The following is a 15,120-nucleotide window of genomic DNA, read 5'->3' as shown; positions in this document are numbered from 1 at the left end:
TATTATTCCTTTGTGAGTTAGAGCTGGAAGAAATCTGTTTCTTATAGCAGAGTTCATTATAGCAATCTCAATTCCCTGACTGCCTTCACTAGTCTTCCTAGCACCAAACATGAAAATCTAAATATATGTTGATTACAAGGGGAGCAATTCTTAATTATTTTTTCTCCGGATGAATAAGTAGAAACAAATCTTCATGCAGGTAGAAAAACCAGTCTTTTTTTTTTCTTTCATAAGTACAGTCTTATGATCCTTTACAGACCTCAAAACAATTCTAAAATTTTGAATGAATAGTACATAAACTCATCTTATAAGTCTATTAAAATATTTTTATTGCTAATGTTGCTTGTCAATACTCTCTACATGCTAACTGTAACTAATTTGCAGTGTCAAAGATTAAGCAAACTCATCCATAGTCCTTGCTTCCTGGCTTCAGCCCAGAAAGCAATAGTTTGAAAGGAATAAACTATCTCTAAGTCCTGGTACCAGGGTTACTTCAAGGGTTAAACCAGGCATGATTTTAGGAAAGAGATCTGCCTATTTTCTTATCTCTTGAGACAGAAACTCAAGAGTTAAGGGCTTCTCAAATACCTTCAAGCAAAACAACCTATCAAATAAAGAATGATATAATGTGAATTTTCCTTTCATTCCTAAATAATGATGGATAAAAAGAAGATTTTAAGGGAATATATTTAGAAGTATAATTTTGACCTTGTAAATATTTCAGCATTTATTTTTAATTGAATTTGTTTGGGTGACAATGGTTAATAAAACCATATAGGTTTTTGCTGGAACCAGTTTGGCTCAATGGATAGAGCGTTGGCCTGCAGACTGGAAGGCCCTGGGTTTGATTCTGGTCAAGGGCATGTATCTTGGTTGTGGGCACAAACCCAGTGGGGGCTGTGCAGGAGGCAGCTGGTCGATGTTTCTCTCTCATCGATGTTTTGAGCTCTCTATCCCTCTCCCTTCCTTTTTGTAAAAAATCAATAAAATATATATATTTAAAAAAAAAAACACATATAGGTTTCAAGTGTACAGCTCAGTAACACACCACCTGCCTACTATATCATGCACTCACCACCCAAAGTCAATTATCTTTCTGCCACCATTTGTCCTCCCTTATGTTCACTGTAGCAATATTCACAATAGCCAAGATTTGGAATCAGTCCAAGGGCCCATTAATAGATGAGTGTGTAAAAAAGCTATGGTACAGTTGCATGATGGAGTACTACTCAGTCATAAAAAATGAAGGAAATCTTATTTCAGAATTTCTGATTTCTTAGGGTGGCTTTCTTTGTAACATTTAATTACATTGCCTTTCCCTGTCACCACTTTATCCTCATGGATCTCTAATTTCTCCACTTCAGGGTATGATTAGCCAAACCATGTCTTCACCTCTGAAGTGTTGGAAGGATGAGTAAGTGAGGAACTGTCCGGAGCTTTGTGAGATGTGGTCTATTTAAACATAAGATTATTAGTGAAATTGTCACCATCTGATTGGTAAAAAGCAGAAATCTCAGGGCAGTAGCCATATATGGCAATCATGTTAGAGAGACTGAAATATGTGCCTAGTGAAGAAGGATACTGGCTTGAAGGATAACAGCAAGAAAAAGATATATGAAAAAGGAAAGCATTTCCAACTTGTTTTGAAAATAACACTATATTACATTGTAAAGATAAATAGAATGTTTAAGGCACATATTTAATGATCTGATTACTCTTGCCTTCATGAGATCTCCTATAATAAAAATTTTGTTTTAATACTTTTCTTTGGTTGATTTTTGTTAAATAGTACTATACTGATTCAGAATTGGTGATAAATGGAACAAGACTAGCTCTAATTTACCTTGATATTAACTCCATATTTTTCTTATTTTGCTTTAAAAAGTATATATCTTTATTAAATGGTACTAAAAGTCCAAAGTATTTGAAAGAATAAAATTTTTGTAAGAAGCATCAAATGATTTTGAAACTCTTATTGCAAACTTTAATATCAGTTTGTTATTTTGAATTGTTTAAACTGTAAAGATTTATTTTCACTTTGCCCATGTAATCCAAATTGTTATAGGTTTGAATGCATAATAAAATTATATTAATTTGAAAATACATTGAAAGTTATCCCTTTCAATATTTCAAATTCACCTTGTCCCAAAGTATTTATGTTTTCTGTTTTGTTTTGTTTTGTGTGTGTATATTAAGTGCTAGGGTACTGAACTCACATGGTTATGTTTTTTCCCTTATGAATTTCTAGTGTTTTGTGCTGTCATGGTTGAGGTGTTATTAACTTTTTATGGATGGAATTTTCATCTTTTCCTGCTTGAGAGCTGTCTGCATGATATCATCCCTTGACTTTCCATGGAATTGTTTGTGTTAGTCAAAGAAAGGGTTAAAGCAACAATTGGGACTCTAATGCGGAGTCTATGACCTGTTATAATAGAGGCTGGAAGGGAAGGTCCTTAGTAGCCACCTGTTTCTTCATTTTACTAATGATAAAAGAGAGGCTCAAGAAAACCCACAAATTACTTGTACAAGCCTACCAGAACCAATGAGGGATACCTGAACTTTCCCTAAAATATGTCCAATATGCTGCTGGTGCTTCTCACAAACTGTTGGGACCATTCCCAGTCTCTAGCCATTCAGGGCCACTGCATGGTATAACTGTTTAAAAAGTTTCTGTCAAGGTTAAGTTGCTCTCTCTGGGTTCTTTTAATAGAGTGAGATGTTCTTTTGTTTAATAATAGAAATCTCAAATGAATTTAAATGGAAGTTTACTTATCACCCAGACTAACAACATGCAAAGTCTTCTTGTTATTTCTGCCCTTGGATACTCTCAGGGGACTACTCCAATCTTTGGCAAAACCCTTTCATCTTCAAGGCAGCAAGAGAAATAGGAGAAATCATCAAGGTACATGCTTAGCAGACCATTGATGTCTATTGAGCCCTATTCTCATTTTGCTGTTAAAGGAAATAAGTCATAAAATAGAAGCTCAAGATCTGTCTCTGTTACTTTATGATACAAGCTAAAGATGGAGACCTCATTTCTCTTCCCCCTTCATTTCACCTAGAGTTTAGGTCACTTTTATATATCTCTGATGTGGTCTTGGAATGTATCTCTTTAAGATGATGAACTTTAAATCTCTGAGGTTAGAATATAAGAAATATTGGTGCCCAGAAAAGCCTGTTGTTAGGGGATTTTGTTAAATTTCCCTAATTCAGAATAAATTGATCATTAAAATATTGAGTTTAAAAATAAAGAATCTATGGGTTCAGGGGTTCTCTATTATGATTGTGTCCCCAGATGTTGTACAGCTCAATTCAACCAAAGAACCACTAACTTCTTCTGGTTTTCCATGTGTTTCCTTCCCAAAGCTGAGAGCTTAGTCTAAGATGATGGACTTTTTATTATGGAGAAGAACTATATATGTATTTAGAAATATAAATGCAATTTCAATTTCCATCTAAAGCCTCCATGTCAGCAGCTAAATGCCTTTTATTGAATTCACAGGAAACAAATGAGAGCTGAGAACTTTTAAGATCTATATTCATATATTCAATTCTCATTTAGGTGTAGTAAACTTATAAACTTTGAAAAGCAATGAAAAGTAATTCTATTAGAAACAAGCACTCTAATTTTGTAATAGGACACTTTACACTACCCAGGAACCTTTTCCCTCACGGGCAGCATTGCATATGGTTGTTCTAATATGGTCAAGTGAATTCTACTCAAACATTATGCAAATTTATGTCCAGGCTACCATCCACCTTCCCAATTGCTTAGCAATGTTTTATAGTGGCTCTGAGAGTGTTCCCTGTGGTCCTGTGTGTGTACTGAGTAGGCATCTTTATTGCCTTTTAAATGAAATAAAGATTAGAAAACATTGATTTACATAGCAGGGTGACTCCTAGATAAATAAGTAGCAAAACACAATCATCATTTGTATGAAAATTGAGTTTATCAGCCACTTTGGAAAAGACCTAGAGTGCAAATATCATCCACATGCTCCAATTTAATGAAAGCATAGTCACTGATAATAGCACAGGATTAAAGAATGAATTATGTTGGGAGCACTTCTCTGACCGTGAACTTACTCTCAAATATTTCTGCAATGAGAATAATATTTTGGAAACATTTTACTGGTTAGCAATCCATGTTTTTCTTTCCTCAGTAGTATATCTAACATGAAAGCTAGACATGAGGTTTGTGGTCCCAGGGAAAGGAATAAGAATATATGAGAAAAAAAATTTGATACAAGGTAAGATGAAAAATGACAGAGTGGAGGTCTGACTACACAGGAAAGGGAAGAAGAGAGCTTCTAGTGGTGAGAGGAAATGGGGAAACACCAAGAGGTCAGAGTTCAGTTCTTGTTTTTTTTTTTTTCCCTTGAAATAAAAATTCTTTTGGAATAAAGAGTTTAGAACTATCTATACTGTCCTGAGAAAGTCCCTGTAGATGTCTTTATTTCTCTCTCCTTGGGGCTTACAGGACTGGGAGTAGAATTAATTCAATCATTCTATATAATAAAAGGCTAATATGCAAATTGTCCCCTCAGGAGTTCAACTGTTGGCTATGATGTGCACATCACCAGGGGGCAGCGTGGAATGCAAAGGACAGCTCGAAATGAAGGAAGGTCCTGGCCAGCAGCTGGGGAAGAAAGCCCCACCCAGCAGCTGAAAGACCTTGATTGGCTCTAATCGCTGGCAGGCCTATGGACCCTATCTATGAAGAAATTTCATGCACTGGGCCTCTACTATAAAATAAAAATAATTAAATCAATCATATTAAATTAAAAAAAGCTTTATTATCATCACCAACTGAATTTCATTTCAACTGTATTCATTTTAACCTTGATACATTGCTACAATAAATAAGATAAAGAGAAAAACATAGCTAAAAGATTTAAGCTAGCAGCTTATTTGGATATTAACCCTGACTTCTTTGGCTTAATTCATAAACAATTTTTAAAATATGGGTATACTTTTCCTCTTGAAAACTATTTATGTACTTTACATTAAAGAGATAAAAACAACAACAATCCACAACCACCAACCAAACAAACAAAAAACCCACAACTAAACTTTGAAATTGATGACATGGTCCTTGTTTTTTATTTTATTCAAGCATTTGTGAAGTGTTTGTCAGGATTAAACCTTTACACAGGATTTTTTGTTTATAGTATTAATTTATTAAGAAAAACAAAACAAAACATGCCTGTACAGTAGTGCCAATTAAGCTTTAACCCAACCCATACTTAAAATTTTAACCAGAATAGTTTGGTTGTGATGTCCATGCAACTGTGTATTAAAACAGGCCTGTAATAATTCTCTAGGCAGTGGACATAAGAAAGAAGAAAACCCCTCTATAATTTAATTTCCTTCTGACTCCTGCCCTTTCCTTCACTTGATGAGTAAGTGAATTAAATGTATTAAAATCCTCATCACAATTTCCTCCTGCCCCATGAACACAGGTTTGGCTACTCTCAGAAATAATTGGCTTCTTTCTTTTTAAATACATGCACCAATAAACTGAATTCTGTCTGTGTACTGACATTGGTGAGAGAGGAGGAAAAGTTCAGGTTCAGAGTTTAAGAAAAAAAAAAAAGCAACTATGTGTCTCTGCTTATATAAGCTTCAAAGAGCTGCATACTGGGTGAACTTATCTTAGCAAGAATGGTGTTGCAAACGGATTCTATTAACATGCATTATAACTTCCCACACCTCAGAAACATTTCCCTTACTGTTATTTTTTGAGGTCAGAAGGTCTCTGTTATTAAAGCTACAGCCTAAGAGTAGCCCTGCAGGTGCAGAGAGGAGAGAATGCTTGGCAAGCCAGGGGTGTGCGCATTAGGGATTTTTCTTGGTTGCAGTGTGGATGCTGTGGAAGCATTCTATTGATTCCAGGGGAAATTTCAGCTGCTTTTCAGTTCAGACAAAAAAATTTTGACCTAACGTTTTCACTCAGAAGAAATAGAGAAAGGAAGAAAGAATGAAATAAGACTGGCTTACATCCATTGTGTCCTTGGTAAAAACAGAATGATAGATTTAAAAATCTATCAGCCTTCTAACACTTTTTTTGGTTTAATGTAGAGCGGTAAGTGTTAGGAGGCGTGTTAGATAGTGAAAGGAACAAAACAATGGACAACATAGAGTATAGGGCTTAATTACTGTTTCCATTAAGATCTAAGGCATGCCAATGAATTATTGAGCAGAAAACATTGATATCTGAAGATAAAAAGAACTTCACATTAGTTGGGAAGAGGACTGATTTTAAAATCTGCCAGAATTAGATCCTGAAACAAAACAAAACAAAACAAAAAAAAATGGCATTCATTGACAAAATGGTCAAATTAAAAAATATTGAGATTCAGCTAACATATCACTGTTTATTCCTTAGTTGTGAATAATGTACTGCAGTAATTTAAGATGACAACACCAAGGAACATTGAAACCAGGTGAAGGGTATGCAGGAACTTTCTGTATTATACATCTAAAACTAACACAAATAATATCTCCCCTCCAATTATTCTAAATAAATACACCATTAAAAATGTCTGGAGACAAGTACACAGTCTCCTTCTGTGTGATGCCCAGGTCACTTTGAAAGCCTATCTTGCAAAGAGGATGCCCAAAGATCTATTAGATTCTTGAATGAGGGGACTGGACAGCATGCTGTGCTCCTTTGTTTGACAATGAAGCAAACCTCTCTCATTCTAATGATGTGCATTGTAATACTGATGACTACAGCTGGAATACTCAGAGGCTGGGATGTTTGTAACTGGAGGCTTGCATCATTGGAATTGGATACTGAAACCATCATCTTCCAGTGAACAAGGCAGAGATAGACAGTGGTTGGCAACTCATTAGTCAACAGAGACAGATATCAACAATACAATGATTGAAATTTCTTTTGAGAGCCCAATTTTTTAAACTTAAACTTCTTCTTTTTTAAAATATATTTTATTGATTTTTTACAGAGAGGAAGAGAGAGAGGGATATAGAGTTAGAAACATCGAAGAGAGAGAAACATCAATCAGCTGCCTTTTCCACACCCCCTACTGGGGATGTGCCTGCAACCAAGGTACATGTCCTTGACTGGAATTGAACCTGGGGCCCCTGAGTCCACAGGTTTTGACAAACTTAAGCTTCTTCTAAAGCCAAGTCTTCAAAACAGACTTGCCCAGGCCATGGTATTTTGTGGAAGAGCCACACTCAAGGGTCCAAAGAGCCTCATGTGGATTGCAAGCCACAGTTTGCCGACCACGGTACTAGAATGGCGGCACTATGAAAACTAACTTGGTTGAATCCCAAGCAGTGAGGCAGCCTTCATGTCCTGATAGAGTTTAAGTGAACTCAGAGAAAGCCAGTAAGATTCTATGAAAAGACACTACCCTACATGGTGCCCCAGTGTCCCCTGCCACTAAAGAAAGCAGGGTACGTTGTCCAAAGATGTTTTCAGAATGAGTCTGGTTAAAAAAGTTCTCCCTGTGTTAGAGATGACCTCCTCCATGTCATCTACTTGCCATTGAGGTACTGAGGCATTTGGGTCACCAGAGCAAGCCCAAACTGTGTGGAGACAGATAGATGATTGTCTATACAAGGCAATCTGAAGGAAGGCAAAAGGCTGCCTGGCTAAAGCTGTTAAGGGCTTGAAATTCTCATTACTCACTCCGTTGGGTGAGGATAGATTCTAAAAAGCATCTTTTAAAATGTTGCTTCAGTGAAACAATGTGTTGGTCAACACTGTCCCATTACTAGAGCAAGATTAAGAAAGACCGAGAATCTCAAATCACTTTTGAATCATGGGGATTAGGGAAAGGAAAACCCCGAAGCCCAGGACATTTCTGACATTTCCCCAATCTGCCTTGCCAGCATTGTATTTCATCACTCCCCCAGACCTTAGCACATACCCAGTCTCATTCACTGTGAGCTTGTGATTCTGACAGAAACAGTTCCAGTTAAGATCTAGAAGCAGAAAAGTTCTAATAAAATTCTGAAGATAGAATGTTTGGAACTGATAAGAGAGTTTGTGATACCAACTGACCTTTTTCCTGAGCTGCTCTCATCCTCTGTCAAGGTATAGACACCTTCAACTTTAAGACCAAGTCCAAAACTGGCTAATTACAATACTTGTATATCTAATTAAATTTGAGAATGGCTCCTGATTATTGATTTCATTAGCATTAATTATTATTTCATGTGGCTAGCCATATATTATTGCCATAAAGTGCATTTTAAGGTCAATTCACAAAGCTATACTTTCTTTTTACACAAAAGCATAGGAGAGACTTGCTATAAAGCATCCATTCTATTCAGTGTTCTACATGCTCCCACTGAAAAGTATAATTTTCTAGCTGCAGTAAAATGATTTGACAATTCTTCTAGCTCTCCCAGGGGTAGAATATTGATATTTACCTCGGTTAGAAAGACATTCTTCACCCTGGGAGTGCTTACAAATGTTATCTAAATTAGTGATCTTTATAATGAATCTGACAGAGTCAAAATTGATCAACCTGAACAGTTCCTATAAGTAGTAATGACAATTTTTATCTTCCTCTGCAGTTTTTCCATAAAGTGACAGCTTTGCCTGCTATCTCAAATTCCAAAATACCAATAAATAGTCAACCAGCAACCAAAGGCTTCAATAAAGTGAAGAGTCTAAGAATGCTCTAAATCTTGATCGTGGTTATGAGGAACCACTTATATATAAATATTCATTGTATTGTACAATTAAACTTTCTGTGGTTTAGTATACCTATTTTATCATTCATAAAAATCAAGCTAAATAAGAGTATACTAGTAAGACTATAAGAGATGCACAGCAAAATAGAGCATTCTCTTAAGAATTTAAATTTAAATGTTTTCTTGTATACCAAAATTTCAAAATTCTGGTGTACAAATTTTTTTGACTTTGTATGAGGTATATTAGTGGAAGACATGCTTTAATAGGTTGCTCAAATAGGGATATGTGCTCTGTCATCCTTAGCCATGCTTCTGGTGATTTTTCCTGAATCTCTAATATTCTCTTCCTATAGAACCCTATATATACACATATCACATAATATATTGCAATTACTAAATTAGTTGTCTATCTCCCCAACTATCAATAGACTACAAAAGAAAGAACTGTGTCATGTTTATTTTGCTATCTAGCACAAGGCCTAGATCAAGAAATACTTAATGATTTTTAAAAATTCATTTTATGGACATAAAATTTACATACCATTAAAAATACCAATTTGACAGTACTATATAGTGAGTTCCAGACATGTAACCATCATCACCATCAACATACAAATATACAGAATAATTTTACCACTATTAAGCGCCCCATCGTGTCTTTGAAATCAATTGCTTCCCCAACAAGTCTATGACCCTGAAATTGCTGATCTACTTCTTTCTGTCCCCAGATTTTCAATTTTTAAAAAATATGGGGCACTTCATGAATTTGTATGCCATCCTTGCACAGGGACTATGCTAATCTTCTCTGTATCATTCCAATTTTAGTATATGTGCTGCTGAAGTGAGCATAATATTTTAACTTTTGTAATATTTCATATAAGTAGAATCATAAAGCATGGAAATTCCCTCTCTTCTCCCTCCCTCCCTCCCTCCCTCCCTCCCTCCCTTCCTCCTTTCCTCCCTCCCTTCCTCTCTGCCTTCATTTAGAATATTTTTCACAATTGATCTATATTATTTAATGTATTAGTAGTTCATGATTTCTTACTAGAGGCCTGGTGCATAAAAATTCATGCACTGGAGGGGGGTTTCTCAGCCTGGCCTGCCCCCTCTCCCAGTCCAGGTGCCCTCAGGGGAGGAAGGCAATCCGGCGATCAGAGGAAGGCGATGCCCCATCACAACCGACACAGTCGGACATGTCTCTCGCGATGTTGCTGTTGCTGCTGCTGTGGCTCCATGGTACCTCTCTGTGCTGTGGTTACGCCCCAGGTTCATGATGTTCAAGGCTTGGCCCTGGGGGTTCAGGTATCCCATTGGTTGCTGCTGAGGAGGGACAGCAGGTCATGGTCTGCTGGCTTGAATGGCATTTGGATTCCCCAGGCTTGGCTAGAGCTGAAGGCTGGGCTGGCTGGCCACATACTTGGCTGTGTGCTATTTGATGAGAGATGCCATCAGCTGAGAGTTTGACTTGAGGATGTTGAGCATGTGCTATTGCTGGGATTGCTGGGAGACTTCAGGGTCCACAGCAGCTCTTACAGGGCACCTGGAGAGATGTTCTAAGGTGGCTGCACCTTGGGTCTGCATAGACATCATGGATCTGGGCATGTCTCACATTGACTATTTCTGGGGGATGGGTGTTGGCTGCCACTGCTGGGGCTTGGGGATAAGAATAACAGGCCCACTGACCTGGTTGGGTCACATTCAGGCCCATGGAGGCCATTTAGTTCTCTGGGATTACTGTGCCTCAGGGGCAGTGTTGTTGGTGCTCACCCAGTACAAAGTTGTTGCTGTGCCTCATGTGAATCTGCTGGGTGCCTCCACTGCTGCAGGTGGGCCTGGGTGGGGGGCCGTGGGGCTGGCACTTGGTTTGTGGGCTTTCCAGTGCAAACTGTGGTGGGGCTGAGAGGATTGGATGCCACCACCTTTGTGATAGAGTGACGGTTAATTTGCATATCACCCTTTTATTAGATAGGATTACCAATCAGTATTTCATTGCATATACCACAATTCCATAATTAGTTCATTCATTTTTAATCAATATATATTTAGATTGTTTGGATTGTTGGCCGGTTTCTCACCAGCATTTTTCATTGTGTGTGTATATGATTCTATCTAATAAAAACTTCTGTTAACATTTTGTATATAGCAAGTCTGCCAGCAACTGCTTGTATCAGGTTTTATTTTTCTGAAAGGGTTTGACATTCATTTAAAAAAATATTTCCAGCCGAAACCAATTTGGCTCAGTGGATAGAGCATCGGCTTGGGGACTGAAGGGCCCCAGGTTCGATTCCTATCAAGGGCATGTACCTTGGTTGCGGGCATATCCCCAGTAGGGGGTGTGCAAGAGGCAACTGATCGATGACTCTCTCTCATCGATGTTTCTAACTTGCTCTCTCCCTTCCTCTCTGTACAAAATCAATAAAATATATATTTAAAAATATATATTTCCACTGAATATAGAATTTAGGTTGATAATTTTAAAAATATATTTTAATTGTTTGCCTTCAATGTCTGCCTTGCATAGTTTCTTATGAGCAATATGTCATCATTCTTCTCTTTATGAATGTTTTTATAGATATTAGAGAGAGAGAGAGGAAGGGAGAGGGAGAGAGAGAATGGGACTCTCTACCGATGCAGATCTCTGGAGTAATCTGCTTCACAAAATCTAGGGTTTTTGTTTTGTTTTGTTTTTATTGTTGTTTTTAACTCTGATCTTTAGTTGAAGAGAGCTATAAGGTTACAACTATGTATTCCCTCTCTATGCTGCAGCCTGAAAACTTAGTCTAGACAATAAACTGAAGTAAACATAGACCTTATTTCATTTTTTTCTCTTCTTTCAGGAACCACAGTATACAATTACTTAGTGTCCAAGGTTTGACAACCATAGTTTTATATTTTTTCCCCTCCAATTTTCCATCTGTGTATCATGTGAGCATAAATCTGGTCTGGAATGTTTAAGTTTTTCTTACTCTTGATAATTTTTTAAATAGAGTGAAGACATAAAACATCAGTCATTTAATGTGCAAATTACAAAATTTAAGAGGAATAGCCAAGAACTTGAACAATAGAATCAATGTTCAATGATGTCAAAATTATACTGGTAACTATCAATTTCATCATTTAGGCTCAATTAAATCAATTGTTCAGGTAAAAATGGAAAGGGAAGTAAGGTATGGCAACCCTGGTTTAGTAGCAGTTTATGTAAAAATACTGCTCAGCTTTTGATAATTTTAGAAAAGTTCTGTGCAGGGTCTTTTATTAAGAAGATTATTTTTAAAAATGCAATCTTTAAAAAAGACCTTCATAAAAATATGTGATCAGATCAAAGGAGTTATTATTATCACTCTGTAATTCTATACTCAATTTAATTTTCTTTAAAATTTGAACATAAACTTACCATACAATCTAACAATTATACTTCAAGTTCTACCCAAGAGAAAGAAATGAAAACAGGTCCATACAAAGATTTGCATGCAATTTTTTAACAGAATTATTCATAACAGTAGAAACTGAAAATTATCCAATGTTTATCATTTGGTGAAAGAATTAACAAAACATGGTAGATTTATATAATGAAGAATTATTCAGAAATTAAAAGGAACAAATTATTAATACATGCCTGCTTAGAACTCACTTTTATAAATAAGTGATAAACTAATTGTGTCTGAAAGAAGAAAATCCTGGCCTATAATAATAGACTAATGTGGTATTTTTATTTCTGGATCACACCAGAGAGTGATCCAGAAACAAGTTTTACCACCTCATGTGGTCTATTTTCCATCCACCTCTGCAATAGTTAGGGTTCTGTTTTATTTTCTACCATCCTGATTTTTTTCTCAATGTGTTTGATCATAAGGTAATTTTGTCTAGATATCACCTATCAGAAGAAATTGGAAAGAGAAAGTGAAACAATGATATATAAATTTAAAAAAAATCTTTTAGTTTTAACTGACAGAAATCCAATTCAAAGACAAAATTTAAAAAGAGATTACATTTCGGATGATGCAATATTTTTAAGATGGCAGTTCTCTCCAAACTGATATATACAATAGGTTTAATGCAAGACATGGGGGTAGGGTGAAAGGGGGAGGGAATCTCTGATGAATAAAAGGGGATATCATGATTTCAACAATAAAGATAAATTTAAAAAATAAAGTAACAAAAATACTCATTTGAAATAAAATCCCAGTAAGCTTTTTTCCCCATAGAATTTTACTTATATTTACATATATACACCAGCACATGTGTATACACACAAGAACTAATCTTAGCTTCTTAACTTATACCACAAAGTAAAATGGATCATAGAACTAAATATGAGAGCTAAACTACAACATTTTTAGAATAAATAAAGGAAAAAAACATTTTAAACTTTGGATTAGGCAAAGATTGTTGGATATAACACCACAAACACAATTCATAAAAGAAAATAATTGATAATTGAACTTCATCCAAATAAAAATATTTTCTTTTCAAAAGGCATCATTGTAATAATGAAAAGCACATCATAGAATACAAGGAAATATTTTCAAATTATATTTCTAATATAGGACTTGTATCCCAAATGTACAATATACTCTTACTACAGGATTATAGCAAGAAGACAAACAACCCAATTAAAACATGGGCAAAATCTTTGAACATCCAATTCACCAAAGAAATATATGAATGGTCAATAAACACAAAAGGAGCTCAGCATCATTAGTCACTAGGGTAATGCCAATAAAAACCACAATGAAGTAACACCACACACATACCCAACAAAATGATTTAAAAGTTTGACAAATCAAGCACTGTCCAGGATGTGATGAAATGTTATTAATAGGGCTATAAAATGATAGAATCACTTTGAAAAACAGTTTTCTTAAAAATTTGAATATATATTTATCACATAACCTAACAATTATACTCTTAGTTATACCCAAGAAAAAGAAGTGAAAACCTGTCCACTCAAAAATGTGTATTCAAACTCTTTTTAGCATCATTATTTATATTAGCCCCAAACTGAAAAGAATCCAAATGTTTATCATCTGGTGAAAGGATAAACAAAATATGATACATTCACATAATGGAATATTATTCAGCAATTAAAAAACAAAACAAAACATTAATAGATGACTCAACAGGAATGAACCTGAAAAACATTATGCTGAATGAAAGAAGTCAGATTCAGAAGACCAGTTACTGTATGACTATATATATATATATATATATATATAAAGTTTTATTTAAAAAAAAATCTATGAGACAGAAAGCAGATCAGTGGCTGCCTGGAACTGGAGGTAGGAATAAAAATTGGCTGCAATACAGCAAAAGAAAACTTTATGGAGTAATAGAAATGGTATAAGTTGAAATATGTTACTAGTTGTGTAACTAAAAAGTTACTAAAATTCATTAAATTGTATGTCTAAAATGGGCATATTTTATGATATGTAACTTATACCTCAATAAAACCGTTAAAAATAATTATGAAGGGGAGAGGTCATTCAATCAAACACAAGTGAGGCAGGAGTATAGCTAGTTCTTTGGGAACCACAGTAACCCTTAACTTGAATACCATGAATCGATCTCTTACCCTCCATCTCAACTTCTGTGTATGTGTGTGTCTCTGTGTGTATGTATTTCATCTAAACTTCCTACAAACCACTTTTTATGGTCAGGAAATATGGCTTCTTGGCTTATGTTGGATAGCATTTTAGTGGAGAAGGGCTGAAACGAACTTGTTACTTGGTTAAATGCTCCAATTATCTTAGTTTGAGTGTGAATGCTCCTTGCACCAACCAATAATCAATAGCAATTAGGTCAGACTCTCTCTGTTATATTGCATATACTGTATGTGTGTGTTTTGTGTGTGCTCTTAATTACACACATACACACATGGAATCTCTTTTTCCATCTATGAATCTACTTAATCTTAATTAATTCTTAGGACACTTCTATGAGGTAGATGCCAATATTTCCATGTCACTTTCAGGAAAATTATCATGTAGAGATCTTCAAATATATAATGAAGATCATATATCTAAAATGTTAGTGCCAGATTTTGAGCCAAGTGTGTCAAGCCTTTGTTCCTTTCTCAAAATAACACCTCTTCTTTTAGCATTTCTTCTACTAAGAATTTTAGTGTTACATTACTCCTTTATCAGTGCTAGATTGCCTCTAATTTTTCTAGGTAAAAGATTATTTTCTGAACCCATCTTAAATGTATACTTGTCTCTGAAATCTGAATAAATGAATATTCTCTCTCAAGTCTAGGGCTTTCATCACCACAATTTACGTTAGCTCCTTTTTGCTCCATGCCACTAGCTTTCTGCTTTTCTTTGGGAGTTCTAATGTCTAATTTTCAACAGTTTTCCTCCAAATGAAAATCACTATTGGCATGGTAAGCATTTGGAGTTTTATTATTGATTTATGCCTTGGGTGAAGAGGTTAATTAAATGTGAATTTTAA

General features: G+C 35.5%; 1 non-coding gene across 1 annotated transcript; it reads right to left on the bottom strand.

The window, feature by feature from the left end:
• Positions 1 to 9,415: 9,415 nt before the first annotated feature.
• Positions 9,416 to 9,522, bottom strand: LOC118730948. Its single transcript, XR_004991675.1, has one exon. It is a non-coding gene; the product is annotated as a U6 spliceosomal RNA (small nuclear RNA).
• Between the last annotated feature and the right edge of the window lie 5,598 nt (positions 9,523 to 15,120).

Source organism: Pipistrellus kuhlii, unplaced genomic scaffold, assembly GCF_014108245.1.
Source record: "Pipistrellus kuhlii isolate mPipKuh1 unplaced genomic scaffold, mPipKuh1.p scaffold_m20_p_3, whole genome shotgun sequence".
Lineage (NCBI taxonomy): Eukaryota > Metazoa > Chordata > Mammalia > Chiroptera > Vespertilionidae > Pipistrellus > Pipistrellus kuhlii.
The sequence above is the reverse complement of the archived record's forward strand: the minus strand, read 5'-3'. Positions and strand labels throughout refer to the sequence as shown.